Source organism: Nomascus leucogenys, chromosome 7b (genome assembly GCF_006542625.1).
Source record: "Nomascus leucogenys isolate Asia chromosome 7b, Asia_NLE_v1, whole genome shotgun sequence".
Taxonomy (NCBI): Eukaryota; Metazoa; Chordata; class Mammalia; order Primates; family Hylobatidae; genus Nomascus; species Nomascus leucogenys.
In genome coordinates, this window is record NC_044387.1 from 65,075,021 (window position 1) to 65,095,270 (window position 20,250).

The window sequence follows — 20,250 nt, forward strand, 5'->3', positions numbered from 1 at the left end:
AAGAAGTTAAAACTTTGCCCTCCCTCTCCCTCCCAAAAAGGATAATTTAATCACCAGAATCTTTGCTCACATACCAAAATTACTTAGGGTATATTCTATTGAGACATTTCAGTGGGTGTTCAGGCATAAGAGCATGAATAATCTGCTATGAAATGTTATCTTATTACTGTCAACATACTTTTCAAGCTTTAGCTAAATATTGCTCCTAACACCACTGTAGGAAAGAAAAAGATTATTATCATATCTTCTTTTCACAGCAGGAGAACTGAAAGGAGAGTAGTTAGTTAAATGTTTTACTCAAGGCAAAAGAAAGCATTAGAGTCAGAAATAAGGCTGGACTCCAGTGGAATGCCTTGTTCTGCAACCAGGCCCAGCTTATGAACTGCCTACTGATTTAGGAAGATGAAGAGAGTCCGGACAATCACTATTATTCTCCCCATATCATTAACTGGAAGTAAATTAGCTCAGCTCTTGCAGGAAGTATTCATTTTTTCAGACTTAAAAGATGTCATTTGTTTATAGTGTTGAATACTTTATTTATTGCATTGAATACTTCACCTATTACTAAAGACCATTTTTACAGAATTAGAAATTTGTCAAACCTCATTTGGCTGGCTAAAACAATCAATCAATCCTGAAAAATCACAGAACTCAATTTACTTTTAAAAACAGAATTAGCTAAAAATAGTTTCTCTTTATGGAAATGACCTATTCCCTTGGGAAAATGTGATTTGACATAAAGTCAAAGTGAGAACTAGAAATTATGACATAGAAATACAGAGTTTGGAGCTTTGAGGTTTGTATTGCCAAAAGCAGACGCATTTTAAAAAGCTTTACAAATGCTCAGCACAGTGGCTCACGCCTGTAATCCCAGCACTTTGGGAGGCTGAGGCGGGTGGATCACCTGAGATCAGGAGTTCAAGACTAGCCTGACCAACATGGTGAAAACCCGTTTCTACTGAAAGTACAAAATTAGCTGGGTGTAGTAGCGCATGCCTGTAATCCCAGCTACTTGGGAGGCTGAGGCAGGAGAATTGCTTTAACCCAGGAGGTGGAGGTTGCAGTGAGCCAATATCACCCCACTGCACTCCGGCCTGGGCAACAAGAGTGAAACTCCATCTCAAAAAAATAAAATAAAAAAAAAAGCTTTACAATTTACATTATAGTTCTGTACCTCATTTAAACAATACAAAATGGGAGGAATAACAGTTGGAGCTTAATTGGAAAAACTAGAAAAAAAGTAATAAAATTGATGTTTATATTTTTTGGAACAATTATCCTCAACATCTTTAAAATTGTCACACTTCATCATTTTTTAGTTGTTTTTGTATAAACTATTGTGACTCAAACTTTCCCTTGGTATAAATTTATTTTGAAGATTAGAGTGATATATAAAGGTAAGTATACTTTCATGTCTGTTTTAAGTGGAGGTGCTGTTTTAAATGATAATTTTATAATATGTCTTGAAGTTATTAAAGATCTCCCAAAATCTAGTCCAAACAGGTATTAAAAAAAAAGGTTGATTTTTACTACTGTGCATAAACTTTATTTCATTGCTTTTAAAAAATAAAGTTCATAAATAATGGATAATAAAAATAGTTTTATTTTATATTTATAAAAATAATACAAAGAAAATAGGGCAATTAGAGTTAAACTGTTAAAAAGATAAAAATCTGGGGTACATTTTTTAGAAGCAATCATTGCCTTTCAGGTACAAGATATTCACTGAGCTGCACTAGAGATTTCAAAATCTTTTGAACCAACAAAAACCTTAATGGAAACAATCTCAATTTTTTAAAACCAGACTTTGGAAAAAAAGAGAAGCTTTCATTTTTCCAAAGAGCTGTCAATTATACAAGCTAAGGGGGTTATGGAAAATTCGAAGAATGATGTGAAGTCTTTTTTTTTTTTTTTGAGACAGGGTCTCTCTCTGTCACCAGGCAGGAGTGCAGTGGTGCGATCATAGCTCACTGCAGCCTCGACCTCCCAGGCTCAAGCGATCCTCCCACCTTAGCACCCCCAGTAGCTGGGACTACAGGTGTGCACTACCATAGTTGGCTAATTATTATTTTATTTTTGTATTTTTAATAGAAACAAGGTTTCACCATGTTGCCCAGGCTGGTCTCGAACTCCTGGGCTCAAACAATCTGCTGGCCTTGGCATCCCAAAGTACTGGGATTACAGATGTGAGCCATCGCACCTGGCCAGGACATAGTTTTTTAAAGAGTCTAACTCTTATCCTTTCTGGATAAAAGGTTTCTATCCCTTCTTCCCTCAACTCCTTCTAGCAGATTGTGGGTTGCGGTTCATTGCATTATGGATGGTTAGGAAAGGAAGAAAAGGGAAGGAAAAAGCCTGCTGATTTTTTTTTTTTTTTTAGCACTGATATCCCAAAGCCTAAAGCCATTAAGACTTGTCGCTTCCTCTGAGGCAGGTCAAATATCAGGTTAGGTAGAGTCCCTCAAGGCTAAAGTTTTTGTTGTTTCTCTGAAATTTTCTATTGAGTCAGAGAAAACTGGGGAAAAGATATGGATGGATCTCACAAATTCTTTTTCTGATTCCTTGCATCCTGTCAGGAGGCACAGTGACAGCAAGATTGAAAGGTCCAAGAAGCTAGGAATTCAAAACCTCTCAGCAGAGAAGGCCGTGGGTCCACTTTGCATAAGCTGAGTCATCTCCCATCACCTCGATAGGAGCAAAAACCATCTACCACCCACTAATTATTTGGTGAGGACTTATCTGCCTCAGCAACCAGCACCTTGACTAGCGATTGCCCTCCTGGGAACGCCTCATGTTTGACTTTTGCTTGTTGATACCTTTGAGACACTTAAAGCCCACACAATGTTTCCAGGTAACCCTAGGCAACTTAAGTATTGAAATGAATCAGAAAAGCCCTGTATCTATGTGTGAGATGAGGCTAATAAAAAACTTCAATACCTCCCATCATGTCTGAGGCAGTGGTTACATACAACCTTGCTATAATCAGTTTTTGGATAATTTTAAAGGCATTTAATTTAATTTTTGAGTTTTTGTGTAGGGATGCATTTGATATCAGTTCACTTCAAACTCAATTCGAGGGCACAAACTTGCAATAAAGAAAACCAGCAAAGGCAGGAAGCCGTTTAGGCTCTTTATTTACTTCCTCTGTTCAACTCTTTATAGAAATTGACTAATGTCCCAAGTAGACCGACAAAAATCGCTTCCCTCCCAACTTTCCTGAAAGATTACACATAGGTAAGCTTTCTGGGTCCCAGGACATCACTACGCTACTTGCCATAGAAGTAAATGAAAACTATTCAAACCACAATACAAAATTCACTGAATGTCATTCTAATAGGAATTATCCAGTGGTGACTCAATGTTTAAATTCAGATCTGGAATAGCGCCGGGCAAATTTGGAAGGGGAAAGGATAAAATTTTAAATCCCGCTGTACTAAATGTCCATGTCTGCAGGTGAATCTGAGCAGGCCCTAAGCCTGTGACTGGCAAGGCTCATTGTGGGCTATTTTAATAGCACGTTAGTGAAGGGACCAGTCTTCCAGGCAGTTTTTCGTGATGTGTGAATACAACCCTGTGTGTGTCCTGGATAATCAGACCCAATTGCTCAACTTGACTGTGTTCTACCCAAAATTATTTGTATATTTTCTTCTGTATGTTATACTGATCAGTTAAAAATGCTTTGATTTGAAATAAACATGTCAGGGAAGGTTTTTCAGTTTAAATAGGGTATTCTCAACTTCATGACCACTGCTGAAAGGATTCCTGCCCAGCATCTCCCTCCTCCTTAACCTCTACCATTTCCCTGTGCCCATGCTCGTCTGTTTAAAACTGGTGATGCTTTGTCATAAACATTATATGATATGGTGGACAACATAGTATCAAACACTATAGAGTTGAAAGGTTACTTTTTAAAAATTGGACCCAAATGATTATAACTTTCCACTGGAAAGTTTAACATTCTGCAATCATGTGTCCACAAGTGCTGTTAACCAGCTCCACTGATGCAAACATTTCTTTGCAAGCATTTACTGAGATATTGTAAATTACTTAACTGCAACAGCGTACTTTCCTTCCCTTAATCTTGATCTGATCCCTGAGGGGCTATTTATTACAGATATACACAACTTGTCATTAGAAGTGATGTTAATGTAATATGACACAAGTAGCACACATTGTTTAAATGTGTTCCAGAAAGTTAGCAAATTTAGTTCAGTGAATACTTACATGATCTTCTGCCTGAAAAGCAGTAAGAAAGAAGTGAGGCAAGGGGGGTACGGGCAAAATATTAAACACTGCTCACTGTAGGTGGCCAATTAATACCCTGTATCCAAGCTGGAACAAATCCTTCCACTATATACATAAAGCATATAATCTCTTATCTGCTTAGGCATTATCAAATATTTTAGCAAATCCTAGTAACTTCAAACACAGGTTTAATGGAATGCAGTGCTAAAACATGCAAAGTCAAGAATCAAGTTTTTAAAGAACATAATCTGTTTTAGAAGGTTTCAAGAGAACTACTTTGCAATGCCATTATAATCTTATCCCATGAAGAAAGATGTCTGATTTGGCAAAACAACATTACACGTGTTAGAGCAAAACTTACAAATTTGCCTTTCCAAAATTAAAGCCATAAGCAGGAAAATCATTTTAATTCTTTAGAAGTTGAAAGAGTTTATAGCTATTGGTCTGGTTCTCAACATTTGGTCCCCAGATAATATTAATTTGAGAGGGCATTCTCATAGACGGCCACATACATTTACAGTATGATACAGCTGGGACATGTGCCAATGTTAATTCAACATTGTGGTTTGCATCTCATCATCAAGTTAAAAATAACACAATTAATTAAACCACAAACATGAAAAAAAACCTAACATAATCAATACTATAGCTCTGACAAAATTTCAGTTTTTACTTATACATACTTTTACTTTAAAATGGATCAACTTCTCCCCAAGTTATACTGTCCCTTTTTTTTACGGATAAACTGGGATGTATTTTAAATGTCTTTTCATCTTTTCCATCTTCATCTGGGATTCTGCTCATGCACTCGGGGTGGTTTAGATGAAAGATCAGAAAGTAGGTAAAGTGAGAGAAATCTCCTTTTCAGAGTGAGGCAAACACAGCATGAAGCCAAAGAGAAAACCAAAGAAACAGTCAGTGAAAGACAGACAAAATTGCATGTAGAAAACTGATCTTTCCATATATTTTAAAGCACAAGCTATGTGATAAACTTGACTTACAAGTGTAACATTTTACGCTTTTTATACAAACCAGAATACACATAGCAAAAAGACTGTTCACAGCTAAAAGCAGAGAAATTAAAAAGAAAAATAAAGCAAACCATCCTATTTTTATTAAAAAAAGAATGATTTACGTAGTAGGGTTTGCATAGCTTAAGAAATCTAGTGCTTGTGAGTGATGCAAGATAACACTTTCTTGTAATTTTATATAGTAAGCAAAGATTTAGAATATTTACAGACCACCCTGAGTAAGAACGTCACTGGATTCTAGGAGCATGCTCATACCAGAACATTCATCTTAAAAAAAAAAAAAAAAAAAAAGTACCCAATGGCCCTCAGGCCATATATGGCTGTAGAGGGAGGTATGCCTTTGACCTTCCAGTGCCTGCAGAATTAGAGCACAAAGTCATTACAGCCTACTGAAGGATTTTCTTTGATTTGTTATACTGACTAACTTATCAGATCTGGCCAGCAACTGTACTAAAGCACTTAAGGTTCCTCAAGTTCTAATTTCTGACAATAGGGTTATAAATGTATTCGTATTATTTGAAATGACAGTCTACTGGTGTGGGAGTTTATGATTCAGTGTAAAGCTAAGTTTGTTGATTATTTGCACGCCAGCAAACTGCATTGCTTTAGTATTTGCATGCTGCCTGCTTGCTCTTTGGGCAGGCATAGAAAGGAGGTCTGTGTATGATATTTCAGACTGTACGTGGCCAGGCTGGTGTAAATTCCTTTTTCTGATTTATGGGTAGGACTTGAAAGGGAATTTCTCCTTATTAAAATTGATATAGGAACATTCCAAGCTTTCAGTCATGAAACATTTTTTTTCATTTTTATTCTATACAATGTAATTGTAATGAATTACAGTATTCCACTATTTATATTCTCAACACATACTTTCACAGAAGTTCTCACGCATTCTGCATTGGCTAACAGATGCTACAATATTCCATCTTAAAGATTCAAGGCTCCTGTGTATTTTTCCTGTTACTCTGGCAGCTAGATTTCTTCCCCCATTGGTTATTTCCTTTATGGGAATAAAGGTACTTTGGGATAAGCATTAATTCTTATGCTATCTGATGTAACATGATGCAGCAGTAAACAAAATGAATGACATTGCATTTGTGTAAATGTGTTCTGATTCCGACTTAGGCACAAATTTAATGGTTATTCAGTCAATCAGTTAGCTCTTTCTGAAGTGCTAAGAATATTTTTAAAATTTATTGATAGTAATTACTTTCCTATTAAACAACTATTTACTGCAAAAGATGCCAGGCAAATTATGTAGCATTGTTTTCTACAGGCAGGGTCTCAATCTACTTGTGGCACAGGTTTCTAAATCATTTACTTTTGTTCAATTTGCTTTTAATTGAATAGAAATCTCTTGGTTTTCTCCACAGATAGTGTTTCTTTTTAAATTCCAGAAATATGTAATATAAACCTTCATCCAAACAATATTTCTATTTCTAGAAATCATCATTTTGTGTAAAGGTCTCGTTACGATTTAAGTTCTGTAACTATTTTCATTCATTAAGTCTAAGTGATTGCAACAGAGTGCAGGAAAGTATTAGATTTTTTGGTAATTTATAATATATATATTCATTTTAGGCATAGGCAAAAATGACTTGCCACCTCAAATTCAGGAGATTGGTATTTTCAAATCATACTGGAGCTGTGGATTCCTTGACCTCAGTCAAAAAAGCAAGTTACATATAGATAGACAGAGATGGAGACAGAGATTTAAAATCCAATATGACCTTATTAAAAGATCAATACACTGTACTATTTACTTTGTGCACATTTATCCATTCATTCATTCAAAAAATACTTTTAGTATTCTCTGTACTAGAACTACAGAGGTCGATAAAGATCATTTCTTGCCCCTCAAAAGCCCCAGAGCTCTGGTCATCATCTTGCTGAAAACAGCTCAAACACTTAGACATTCTGTCTTTACCCGGTGTGCCCAAGAGCGATATCATCTTAAGTCAAATTCTCTTCCTTTGGATTCTGACAGGTAAGATCACATGATATCTTTCAAGTGTGTGATTGCCCACCCTCTTTCAGAAGTGGCTCATTAAAACCTCTTCTTACCCAATTCTGGAAGGCCAGACAAGATAGAAGCAAAGGCAAAGGTAGTTAAGAGGGAAACTGACTGAACTAAATTCTTATTCTTGGTTCTTTGGTGGAGCTCACATGTTTTAGGAATTTGAATCCAGAGGCACACACAAGAGCTCTAAACACATGTAATACTCTCTGGAAGTGTTTGGAAAAGTATTCTTTGAATCTCAGCTAATGGTAAATAAGTCTGTTACTTTCCTATTTTACAAGATTTGTTGAACAAAATTATTTTGTTGGGAACCGGAAAGAGCAAACAAAACCAAAATTTTGAGAATATTCAAGTTTTGAAATTAAAAACAAACTCTTTAGATTGAATAGTTTATTCAGATTAAAGTTTCTAAACTCAAAAAATTCATGAACAAATTATAGCTTATTCAAAATCAGAGGCTTTCAACCAATGTTTCAGAGAGCTTCAGTAGGAAGTGGGGCTGAACTGAAGGTGAGGGAGAAGCCAGGAGAGAAAATTCTGTCCCTGGGACAACATAACTGTACCATTAGCTGTTGTATACATTGAGGTTCATCATAAGACTTCATTTGACAAAGGTTTCTATTCAAAGAAGAAAAGAAATGCCACAAAATATGTATTCTAGATTAACCTGTTACCAGAGGAATTGCAGAAATTCAGAATAACTGTTTTAAGCAACAGAATTACTTTTTCCAAATGAAAACTTATGAGACTGTCAGAATTTACTAAAAAATTTTTCGGTATTCATTATGAGAACGTGAATCAATATCCCACAGAAAAAGATTAGCAGTGTAGTAAGCATTTTATAAGGAAACAACTCAAGAGAGAAGTGTGTTAATTAATTAATTCATTACTCTTTTGCCTATAAACATAATAAATTTTTATTGTGGAGAAACATGGATATATTGAGAAGTATTTCTAAAGTGATATCAAATTACCTGTAAACCCATTGTTAGCTTTTCTTTAGATGTGTGGATGTAGGAACATAATTAATATCACAATCGAATACACTTCTGTGGCCTGTGTATTAATTGAACATTTTCTTGTGCAGTTACTCATGTATTTTTTAAAAATCTTTACTTAAGGAGGAAATAGAAAAGATAGATTGAAGCAAGTTTTCATTGGTCTAAAATTTTAAGAAGAGTATAGCAGGGACTTCAGCTCTTTATACATTTCTCCATTTCTCAATTCAGGCAATTGCAAGTGGCAACTGTATCTGCCTCACAGTGGTAATTATTTTCCCAGAAGTGTAGCCCCAGTGGTCCCAGGCCTCTGAAAATTTAATCTACTCTACTTTGGTGATGTTATCCACATTGGACTACCCTTTGCATCTCTGATTTCTTTTCCCACTGTCTCCTAAAGGAACTAGGTATAAAGGACATAAAAGGCAACTTCTACTGTGGGAAGAAAAGCTAAATAATCAGTTGGAAAAGAACTGTCTTAATGAAATGCTAAGCCTAAATCAGAATTCTCAATGTAAACTAAAATAAAATGCCCACAACTTTTGCTAAATTAATGACTATTGCACTTATTAAGCAAAGGTTACCTAGTCTGTCTATGATCTTTAAAAAGACAAGATTTCCCAAGTGGAGGCCAGAGGCAACAAGTTTGGGGGAGGCTGGCCACAGTGCAAAATGTCAAGGTCTGCTAGGATTTTCTCCAAATATATTTTAGATTAAATGCCATAGAATTGTTAGCTCTATTTAAAGTTCATAGCTACGTGGGTATTTTACAACTTTGGGATAGAAATGATTTGTTCATCACACTACAGAGCAAATCTAAAGAATTAAAATAGCTTGATAATAAAGCTAAAGTCCAATAGGTTAAATATTTCTCACTTGGGGCCTCTTTTAGCCTTTTCTCTCTCTGTAGTAACTTTTCCCCTAACTAGAAATAAATTTACATGGTTAACTCTTAATTATCATGTTAGTTTAGTGTTAGACTTCATGTCCTCCCTAACTGCTAATTTCTCCCAACACTGGGTTACCTGCCCTCCTATTTGCTGCCAAAGCAGATTTTAAATTCTCCATCCAAACACTGTATATAATTCCATTTTATACATCTCTCCCAAGCTACACTGTAAATACCTTGCGAATACCATTTCTTCCCAGCATCCAACATCTTGGTCATTGCATAGGTACTCAACTATATTTATTGAGTTGAATAAACAAGTGAACACACTAAATAAATAAATGGAATAAATAAATAGGAAACAAAATAAAATTTTACCTAACTGAGGTTTTGCCATGGTAGTGACAGCATGGCACTTTTGCCTATTCTTTTTGTGCAATAATCTATGATATTAAACCCAACATGACCAGGCAAATGCCCCTTAGTTGGCTGTGACTATTAAAACACCTGTGGTCAAATGTATCTTTTGGTCTCTGTGTGTTCTTTTAGAGAATTAAGAGCCTTGGCCTAGAACATTTCTTTTGGATAAATGATCATTAAGGGTTAATGACCCAATGTCTTGCTTTAGGCCAAAAAATATTCCTAATCGGTCATTAGTCTCCCCCTCCATGTTCTGAAACTCCATAATAATTGCTTAATTTAAGCACAATCTACTATGCACACAGAACATTCGCTATGTCTGTTTTTTAAACATAATGAGCACAGATTTCAGTGAGTATAATCAGTTGTTTACATATGTTGTTTACATATGAGTTGGTTCTTGGCAATAACATAAGTTATGTCTTTCATTATTTCCTCAAAGGATCAACATTCTATATTTATATATTTTTATATTTAAATATTTTATTTAAAATTGAATAATTTAAAAATTACAAATTGAGATTAAAATTTTATGTAATAATCTGCTATGTTACTCTCATGCCCAACCTTTTCTCTCAGCACAAAATTTGATCAGTTTCTAAAAATATACAACAGTAATTATCTAGTGACAGTGTGACTCAGACTTCTTTGGGAAATTTGATACCATATAATTTAAGAAATATCTTGAATCTCTTAAATTAGTAATGGTAAAATATATCATGGATTTTTCCAAAGATTTGCTTTACAAATATTTACTGCAGCACAAAACTTTGTTATATTTCTTCAGTCTGCTTGATAATCCCCTGATTAGACCATCTCATGCTTGGAGGAGCCAAAGAAAAATTGTAGAGCTTGCCAAAGACAAGTAGACTGTGTATTGCTTTTAAATTTCTATTTTTTTCAATAGCTTGTATTTTTTTCCTGATAAAATAAATGATTTGGACTAACAAGCCACTCATTGATCTTTGACCTTTTCAACCACATCAAAGCTTCTTAAAAGCCAATTAGTAGAAGTACAGAGAAAAGGTCATTTTATTACAGCACTCAACATTGGAACCATAATATTGTACACAGATTTAAATTATCCCATGGCTTTCATTAGAAAAATAGAAAGATAAATTCTACAATCCTAAAGCAGGTTGATATTTGCTTGTACAAATGATTTTACCTTTCCTTCATGCTGAATACAGTAATTTTCTTAGCACAGCCAACACACACAGTCACTGGTAAATGCTCTCTTGATTATCTCTTTTGATGTAGGACAGGGACAACACTGATAAATGATGTCTATTGATAATCCCCAAGCCTCATTTTAGTCACTGCCTTTAATTGCTTTCTGAAAACAGCTTTTTGCCAGACTATTTCAGAAGAAGTAATACGTAAAAGATTAAACATTTACTTTTATTCTCGTTCCCCCTTTTCTTCTCCAATAGTGTTGATTATAAGCAGGATAATAGAGGAAACGAAGAAAATCAAAGACTTGGAGGAACACAGAATTGAATCTATGCCCTTAGAAATTAAAGCAATTATTTTATTAAACTAATTATTCAATATGTTTGTAATTAAATTTCTAAAATTCAGGTATTTCAAGGATCACGTGTTAATTTGTCTGATTTGATTTGAGGCTTTGCAATTTGCAAGGCCCTGGGCTAGGTAAACTCTGGAATATACAATAAAATAATAGACATGGTTAATGTCATTAGAAAATTATAGTCAGCAGAGGATGTTACAAATCTTCTGGTGTTGTGCTGGAGCATGATGTCTTTCTGACAGTTTAATAAGAAATAGTAGAAATCATTTTGATTTTAGTAGCAGGTATCTTCCTGTGGTTAGAAAAGCAATTCACCTCATTTGAAAAATGAGAGTACCGGATTTTTCTCTGAGCAATAATTTTTGTATATGTGGCAAAAAAATAAACAAGTATACCCCAAATACCCTATAAAACCCTAGAACAAAAATCTAAATATATTTTAAAATGAAGCATAATGCTATAATCTAAAAAAATATGTGGAACTGGTAGAATAAAGTCACTTGTAACATACAAGATCAGGTATTGAAAAATTGTATTGGACTTTGATATTTTGAGCAGGAATTTCCAGTCCTCTCCTGAATGCTTTTTCTTTAAAGTAGAAGCAAACCACATTCATCAAAATCAGATGCTAATGTTTCTCTGTTCAGTTTCAGTTATCAATATCAAGTTTGAAAGATTCAAAACATTTTTGTAAAAATTTGACTATGCTTGTGATCAGCTCACATTCACCAGGAGGACATGAGACAAGGTCCATAAGTACCTTTGAAATGAATAAAACAAGATCATTTAGACCATATTTTTCTCTTTAATTTTTCTAAGCAAAAATTCATTTTCAAGAAGTTTTACATATATGTGCATCATACAAACTTCCTGGTTTAGTCCCTTTGAAGAGCTACTGACACTGCATGGATCAGCCCCTTAAACTGGTTGGCTCTGTTGGCCACAGCATGTCCCTATGATGGAGATGTGCAGTCAGCAGTCAAGAGCACCAATTGCCATTTCCACAGTGCTGACCGGATGGGGCAGAGCAAAAGTTGCAGCTCCCAATTAGAGCCCATGTGTTGGTAGCAATGGAACCATATTGTATCCTTATAAGCTTACAAGAATAATAATGTCCTAGAGTTCCTTTGATGCCCTTCCCCTGAGCATCCAAAAATTCTAACTGTGTACCATGTTCTCCAGCTATATTGAACACTCTACATAAAAATCTTCTTTATTCTCTTAAAGTATCATACCAATGGCAATAATATCTTACACAAATTTTATAGTATTTACAATGCATTTATAGACTTGATTTAAGGCTTTTAAACTTTACTGCAACTATAGAACTTAAAAGAACAAGTAATTAAATTGAAAAAACAAAAACTCAACTCCATGAATTCAGATACTGACATAGAGTTTATCAAAAATACCAACTAGATGTTAATATTCTAGTGTAACATATGAAAGCAGGTAGCATAATTAAATGATACATTTACATTAAATGTGAGCACCTATATTAAACGATTGAAACACTATCTAGAATTTTAATTTTAAAGATAATTAAGTGCTACGTCAGGCATTAAATGTGTAGTGATTAACAAAACAATCAGAAGCTTTGCCCTCATAGAGCTTATACGACATAGGCTCATGGTACATAGAGCTTATAGACATACGTTAAACAAACACATAAGTAAATGAACATATAAACAAACAAAATGATGATATGTGCAATAAAATGAACATGACACATGTATTAGTTCATTCTCACACTGCTATGAAGACATACTCAAGGCTGGGTAATTTATAAAGGAAAGAGGTATAACTGACTCACAATTCAGCATGGCTGGGGAAGCCCCAGGAAACTTACAATAACGGCAGAAGGGGAAGCAAATATTTCCTTCTTCACATGGCGGCAGAAAGGAGAAGAATGAGAACTGAGTGAAGGGGGTAGTCTGTTATAAAACCATCAGATCTCATGAGAACTTCCTCACTATTACAAGAATAGCATGGGGGAAACCAGCCCCACAATTCAAATCCTCCATGTGAGGATTATAGGAACTACATTTAAAAATGAGATTTGGGTGGGGACACAGACAAACCATATATTTCCACCCCTGGCCCCTCCCAAATCTCATGTTCTCACATTTCAAAACACAATCATGCCTTTCCAACAGTCCTCCAAAGTCTCAACTCACTCCAGCATTAACCCAAAGCCAAAGTCCAAGGTTTCATCTGAGACAAAATAAGTCACTTCCACCTAAGAGCCTGCAAAATCAAAAGCAAATTAATTACTTCCTAGATACAATGGCAGCGGGGGCGTGGGGTGGCGGGGTGTACAGGCATTGGGAAATATGCCTATTCCAAATGCGAGAAATTGGCCAAAACAAAGGGGCCACAGGCCTCACGCAAGTCTGAAATTCAATAGGGCAGTCATTAACCCTTAAAGTTCCAAAAGATCTCCTTTGACTCCATGTCTTAATCCAGGTCAGGCTGATGCAAGAGGTGGGCTCCCATGACCCTGGGCAGCTCCGCTTCTGTGGCTTTCCAGGATACAGCCCCCACCCAGCTGCTTTTATGGGCTAGCACTGAGTGTCTGCAGCTTTTCCAGGTTCATGATGCAAGCTGTCAGTGGATCTACCACTCTGGGGTGTGGAGGATGGTGGCCCTCTTCTCACAGTTCCACTAGGCAGTGCCCCAGTGAGGACTCTGTTTGGGGGCTCCAATCCCACATTTCCCTTCCACACTTCCCTAGCAGAGGTTCTCCATGAGGGCTCTGCCCCATCAGCAGACTTTTGCCTGGACATCCAGGCATTTCCATACACCCTCTGAAATCTAGGCAGAGATTCCCAAACCTCAATTCTTGTCTTCTATGTACTCACAAGTCCAACACCACATGGAAGCTGCCAAGGTTTAGGGCTTGCACCCTCTAAAGCAACAGCCTGAGCTGTATGTTTTTAGCCATAGCTGGAACTACTAGAACATAGGGCACCAAGTCCTGAGGCTGCGCATAGCAGAGGGACCCTGGGCCTGGCCCATGAAACCATTTATCCCCTCTAGGCCTCTGGACTGTGATGGGAGGGGCTGCTGCAAAGGTTTCTGACATAACCTGAAAGCATTTTCCTCATTGTCTTGGCAATTAGCATTTGACACCTTGTTACTTATGTAAATTTCTGCAGTTGGCTTGAATTCTTTCCCAGAAAATGGGTTTTTCTTTTCTATAGCATCATCAGGCTGCAAATTTTCCAAACTTTTATGCTGTGCTTCCTCTTGAACACTTTGCCACTTAGAAATTTATTCTGTCAGATACTCTAAATCATGTCTCTCAAACTCAAAGTTTCACAGATCTCTAGGGCAGGGGCAAAATGCCATCAGTCTCTTTACTAAAACATAGCAAGAATCACCTTTATTCCAGTTCCCAACAAGTTCCTCATCTCCATCTGTGACCACCTCAGCCTGAACTTCATTATCCATATCACTATCAGCATTTTTGTCAAAGCCATTCAACAAGTCTCTAGGAATTTCCAAACTTTCCCACATCTTACTGTCTTTTGGGCCCCCCTAACTATTCAAACCTCTGCCTGTTACCCAATTCCAAAGTCACTTCCACATATTAGGGTATCTTTACAGCAGCACCCCTTCTCTGTGGTACAAATTTACTCTATTAGTCCATCCTCATGCTACTATGAGGACATACCTGAAACTAGGTAATTTATAAAGGAAAGAGGTTTAATTGACTCACAGTTCAGCATGGCTTGGGAGGCTTCAGGAAACTTATAATTGTGGCAGAAGGGGATGTAAATATCTCCTTCCCATGGTGGCAGGAAGAAGAATGACAACCAAGTGAAGGGGAACGTCCCTTATAAAACCATCAGATCCCATGAGAACTTACTCACTATCATGAAAATAGCATGGGGGAAACTGCCCCCCTGATTCAACTACCTCCCACCAGATTCCTTCCATGACATGTGGGGATTATGGGAACTACAATTCAAGATGAGATTTGGGTGGGGACACAGCAAAACCCTATCAACACAGTAGGACTTATTTAGATATGTTGGTCATATATAGTGTGATGGTTAATTTTATGTGTCAACTTGACTGGGCCACAGGGTGCCCAGATACAGTCGTGTGTCACTTAATGACAGGAATATGTTCTGAGAAATGCATAATTAGGTAATTTCATTCCTGTTCAATAATCATAGAGCATACATACACAAATCTATATGGTATAACCTACTACACACCTAGGCTACATTGTACAGACTACTGGTCCCAGGCTACAAACCTGTATAGTATGTTACTGTACTGAATACTGTAGGCATTTTTAGCATAATGGTAATAATTTCTGTATCTAAAACATTTAAACATAGAAAAAATAATAGGTTGGGCTATGACGTTATGGCAGCTACAATGTCACTAGGCAATAGGAATTTTTCAGCTTCATTATAATCTTATGGGACCACTGCCATCATATATGCAGTCCACCATTAACCAAAATGTAGTTATGTGGTACATGACTATATTTGGTCAAACACTGGTGTGTCTGTGAGGGTGCTTGTGGATGAGATTAACATTTGAATAGCTGAATAGATAAAGCTGATTGCCCTCCCTAATGGGGGTGGGCATCATCCAATCAACTGAAGGCCAAAAGTCTAAGTAACCAGAAACTCCTACTGCTTACCTGCCTTCAAGCTGAGACCTTGTGTTCCCACCTCCCCAACCCCCCACTTTTGGACACAAACTGAAAATATCATCTTTTCCTAGGTCTTCTCAACCTTAAGAACATTCTGATTGGAATGACACCATTGACTCTCCTGGGTTTCTAGCTCGCTGACTGCAGATCTTGAGACTTGTCAGCTTCCATAATTGCACAAGCCAATTCCCTAAAATATGTGTGTGTGTGCAACGGCTTAGTACATTCATGCTGCTATAACAAAATACCTGATACTGGGTAATTTGTAAATAATAAAAGTTTACTTCTCACAGTCTTAGAGGCTGGAAGTCCAATGTCAAGGTGCTGGCAGGGCCTGGTCTCTGCTTCCAAAATGGCACCTTGAATGCTGCATTTTTCAAAGGAGACAAATTCTGTGACATCACATGGTGGAAGGTAGAAGGCCAAAAACGACCTACCTAGTCCCCTCTAGCCCTTTTATAAGGCATGAATCCCATTCATGAGGGCAGAGCCCTTATGGTCTACATCCAAAAGGTCCTACCTTTTAATACTGTTGCATTGGAGATTAAGTTTGAACATGAATTTTGGAGGGGACAACATCATTCAAATTACAGCCTATAGCTATAGATATAGCTGTAGATATAGATAGACATACACGGCCTCTTTGTTCTGTTTCTCTGGAGAACCCTAACTAATACAAATGGTATCTTAGGAAGTCTCACTTAATCTGAAACATGGAGGATAAATATAAATTAACAAAATTAAGAAAAGTGCAAAGCATTTGCAAAATTTCTGAATTGAAAATAGTCCTAAGTGGTCAAAATTTAGTGCAAAAACCATGTTATGAATGTTACTTTATAGCTTCAGTGCAATTATTAAAGGTTTTTAAGTGAGGTAATAATTTATGTCTATATTTTGTATTTTAAAAATATATGTACATTTTACTTGAATTTATATTTTAAAAAATAGGTAACTATGATCAGTGATTGGAGAACAGGTTAAAGGTGTTCGGTGGGTTGAAAGTGAGATAAGACAGGAAGAGGGGTAGAAGTAGGGATGGAGAGGAGTACACAAAATCTGTATAGGATTTGAAGGTAAAATCAGCAGAACTGGCTTATGGATGAGGAAAATGAGAAGAAAGAGGCAGTATGAAGGATAATTCCTATGTTTGTGGCTTAGGAAGTAGGGTTGAAACAACTGGATGAAGGGCAGAATTGTAGAGTAATAACAGTGGTGAAATTTGGGGCATATTTATTTTTAAATGTAGCAATTCAAGTGGTGATTTCCAAAATAATTATATATAAGGATTTGAAGCTCAAAAGAGAGGTCTTAGGATATTTCTTTGGGAACAATAGGCTTATAAACGGTATTCATTTGCATGGCAATGGCTGAGATCACCTACGGAACAAACATAGATACAGGAGAAAAGAACACCTAGGACTGAGCTCTAGGTAAAAAATTTGAAGTTTGAAAAGATAATAGGGTCACAAAAAATACTGAGAAATGATCAAAAGACAACATCAGGAGAGTGTCATGCCATATTCAAAGAAGAGGTGTAAAGATTGGAAGAGGCAAGAATGTTAAATGAAGTTATAAGAAATGATAAGAGGAGAACATTTAAATTTCACAGAATAGACATAATTGGGGAAGGGAAAAAACCATATTACAAAAGGATTATCATATCTAGTAGAGTAATTTAGTACACTAATAATCTTCTCAAGAGCAATAGGATTATGTCACAACCATCAAAGTAACAGATCCAAAGAAAGTCCAAAAACAGAAGAGAAGAATTCTATACATAATTTCAGAGATTGGCAACTTTTCTAAAATGGTATGTCAACTCTATATGGATCATTTCACAATGAGCATTATTGTGTCAAAAATATATTTTAATTTGTAATTTTTTTGTACAGTTTTTACTACATGCAAAGAAAAAATTTGCCAAATTCCTAAAAGGTTTCACTGAGAATCTTATTAAAATAAATCCCTGATTATGTTAGTGTAATTAGGCCTGGAGTTCTCCCTGCCATATACAGCTAGAAAACTGGAATAAATATAAAAAATAATAGTTCACAGACACTGAGACAACAGGAGATATAGGAGATATAGTACTGTAACCCTGAGACAAAGAAAACAGATAAGGCATGCCTTATGCTTCTCTTGGCTCCCTTCGTAGAGACACTTTTTATCATGTTGTAAAGACAGAGATCTCAAGCAGAGCATGGGTGTATCACTGATTTGAAGAGACAAAGATGGGAGTTTAAGGAGCCTGAGGCAACTGGAATTTAAGATGGAGAATATTGCAAAGGAGGGAGAAATCCGTGGAAGGGATCAAGAACTCTTCTTAGGGGCCCCCTGAAGGCTTTGGCTGAATAGTAACCCATGCATACAGACTGTACAACTCAGTCAGTATGAGCAAAGACTTACATTTAATAATTACATTAAATATAAATGGTCTAAACACTCCAAATGAAAGTAAGGTGAATAGTTCCCAGACCAGAAGACATTCATGTACAAATAGCAATAGTGAAGAGTCTTTTTTTTTTTAACAGATGAGAAATTCAGTAGACATCCCATAAATAGCATGCTTAGGTAAGAAACCTAAACTAGTTTAGATTATCCCTAAATAAGCTTAAAAACATTACTTGAAAAGATTAAGATGACCTGCAACTAAATAAAACGACTGCTAAAACAAAATCCAACCCTCTTTAAAAGAAGACAACAAATCCATATTCTTATCAATACAACATTGAAAATGTTTAGAATACAATAAAAAACTTCTAAACATGTGAGGGATAAAAATATAAAAAATATGACCCACATTCAGCAGAACAATCAGTCATAATAAACAGATTCAGAAATAATAGAGATAAGGGAGTTAGTAAAGACCTTTAAAATAGAATATCTGAAATAAAAATGTAAATGCAGTGAACTAATAGCAGATTAGACATTTAGAAGAAAATCAGTTAACTTGCACACATAGCAATAGAAACTACTTAAACTAAAGCAAAAACTAAAACACTGAAGTAAAATTAACCGAGCCTCAGTAACCTGTGAGACAATGTCAGGGAGTTCAACATCCACGTAATGGTAACCTTGGAAAGTGGAGCAAAGGAGAAAAAGAGAAAATTTATTCGAATAAAGAGTGGCTGAGCAATTTCCAAGTACAATTTAAAAAAACCATAAACTCACAGTTCTAAAAAGCTCAATAAACCATACAGAAGATATGCACTTACAAAAAATAAAACTACATCTACGCACATCATATCAAATCACTTGAAGCAAGTGATAAAGAGAAAAGCAATAATAAGAAAACAACCACATCATCTAAAAAGGAACAACAGACATCTGAATTATGCAATCCAGAAGATCTTTAAAGTGCTTAAGAACAAAACAAACCAACCAACCTGTCATTCTTCAAGTAATCTAAAATGCAAGCAAAATTAGGCAAACAAAAGCTGTAAAACTTTGTTGCCAGCAGACCTACTCTATAAGTAATGCTGAAGGCAGTTTTTCAGGTAAAAGGAGAATGATAACTGGTGGAAATTTGGGTCTACACCAAATAATGAAAACAGACAGAAATGATAAATGTGTGATCAAATGTTAAAGAATTTTGAATCTTTCCTAAATTTCTTTAGTTTATAATTGATGTCAAATACAAAAATAATGGCAGTATTTATGGTGTTTATAACATATGGAAAATAAAATGTATGACTAACATAAAACAAAGCTCATGAGAGGAAATGGAAGTATACTGTTCAAGGATTTTACCTTACATATAAGCAGTTACCTTACGTATATGTTAAGTGATATAATATTATTGGAAGGTAAAATGTGAGAAGTTAAAAATGCATATTCTAAACTCCAAAACAAGTACTTAGAAATTAAACCAAAAAAAACCAGCTTAGAAGCCAAGAGTAAAAATGATGTAATTATTAAAAAATGTATAATTCCCAAATAGAAGGCAGAAAATGAGAAAGTAATAAAGAATAGCTGCACGACAAAAAAGAAATAGCAAGATTATAGATTTAAATTAAACTCTATTAATAATTATATTAAATGCAAATGGTCTAAACACTCCAAATGAAAGGCAGAGATTATCAGACTGAATTTTTTTAAAGCAAGGCATAACTGCATTCTGTCTAGAAAAAGCACACTATGACAAAATGTAGTAAAATGAGTGAAAAATATTTACCATGCTATCAATAATCTAAAGAAAGTTGGAGTGGCTATTTTAATATCTTACAAAATAAATTTTAGAACAAGAAAGATTACAAGGGATATAATAAGGGTATTTTTGTACCTACATTGCATGTCAGTTCAAAATACATGAAAAAGTTAAAAGTCATCTCCGAATAATTCATAGTATAAGCAGATCTAAAATCAGAGAAAAATTTAGTGGGCATGTATGACACTGTCAACCAATTTGACCTAATTATCACTTATAGACCATTCCTTCCAA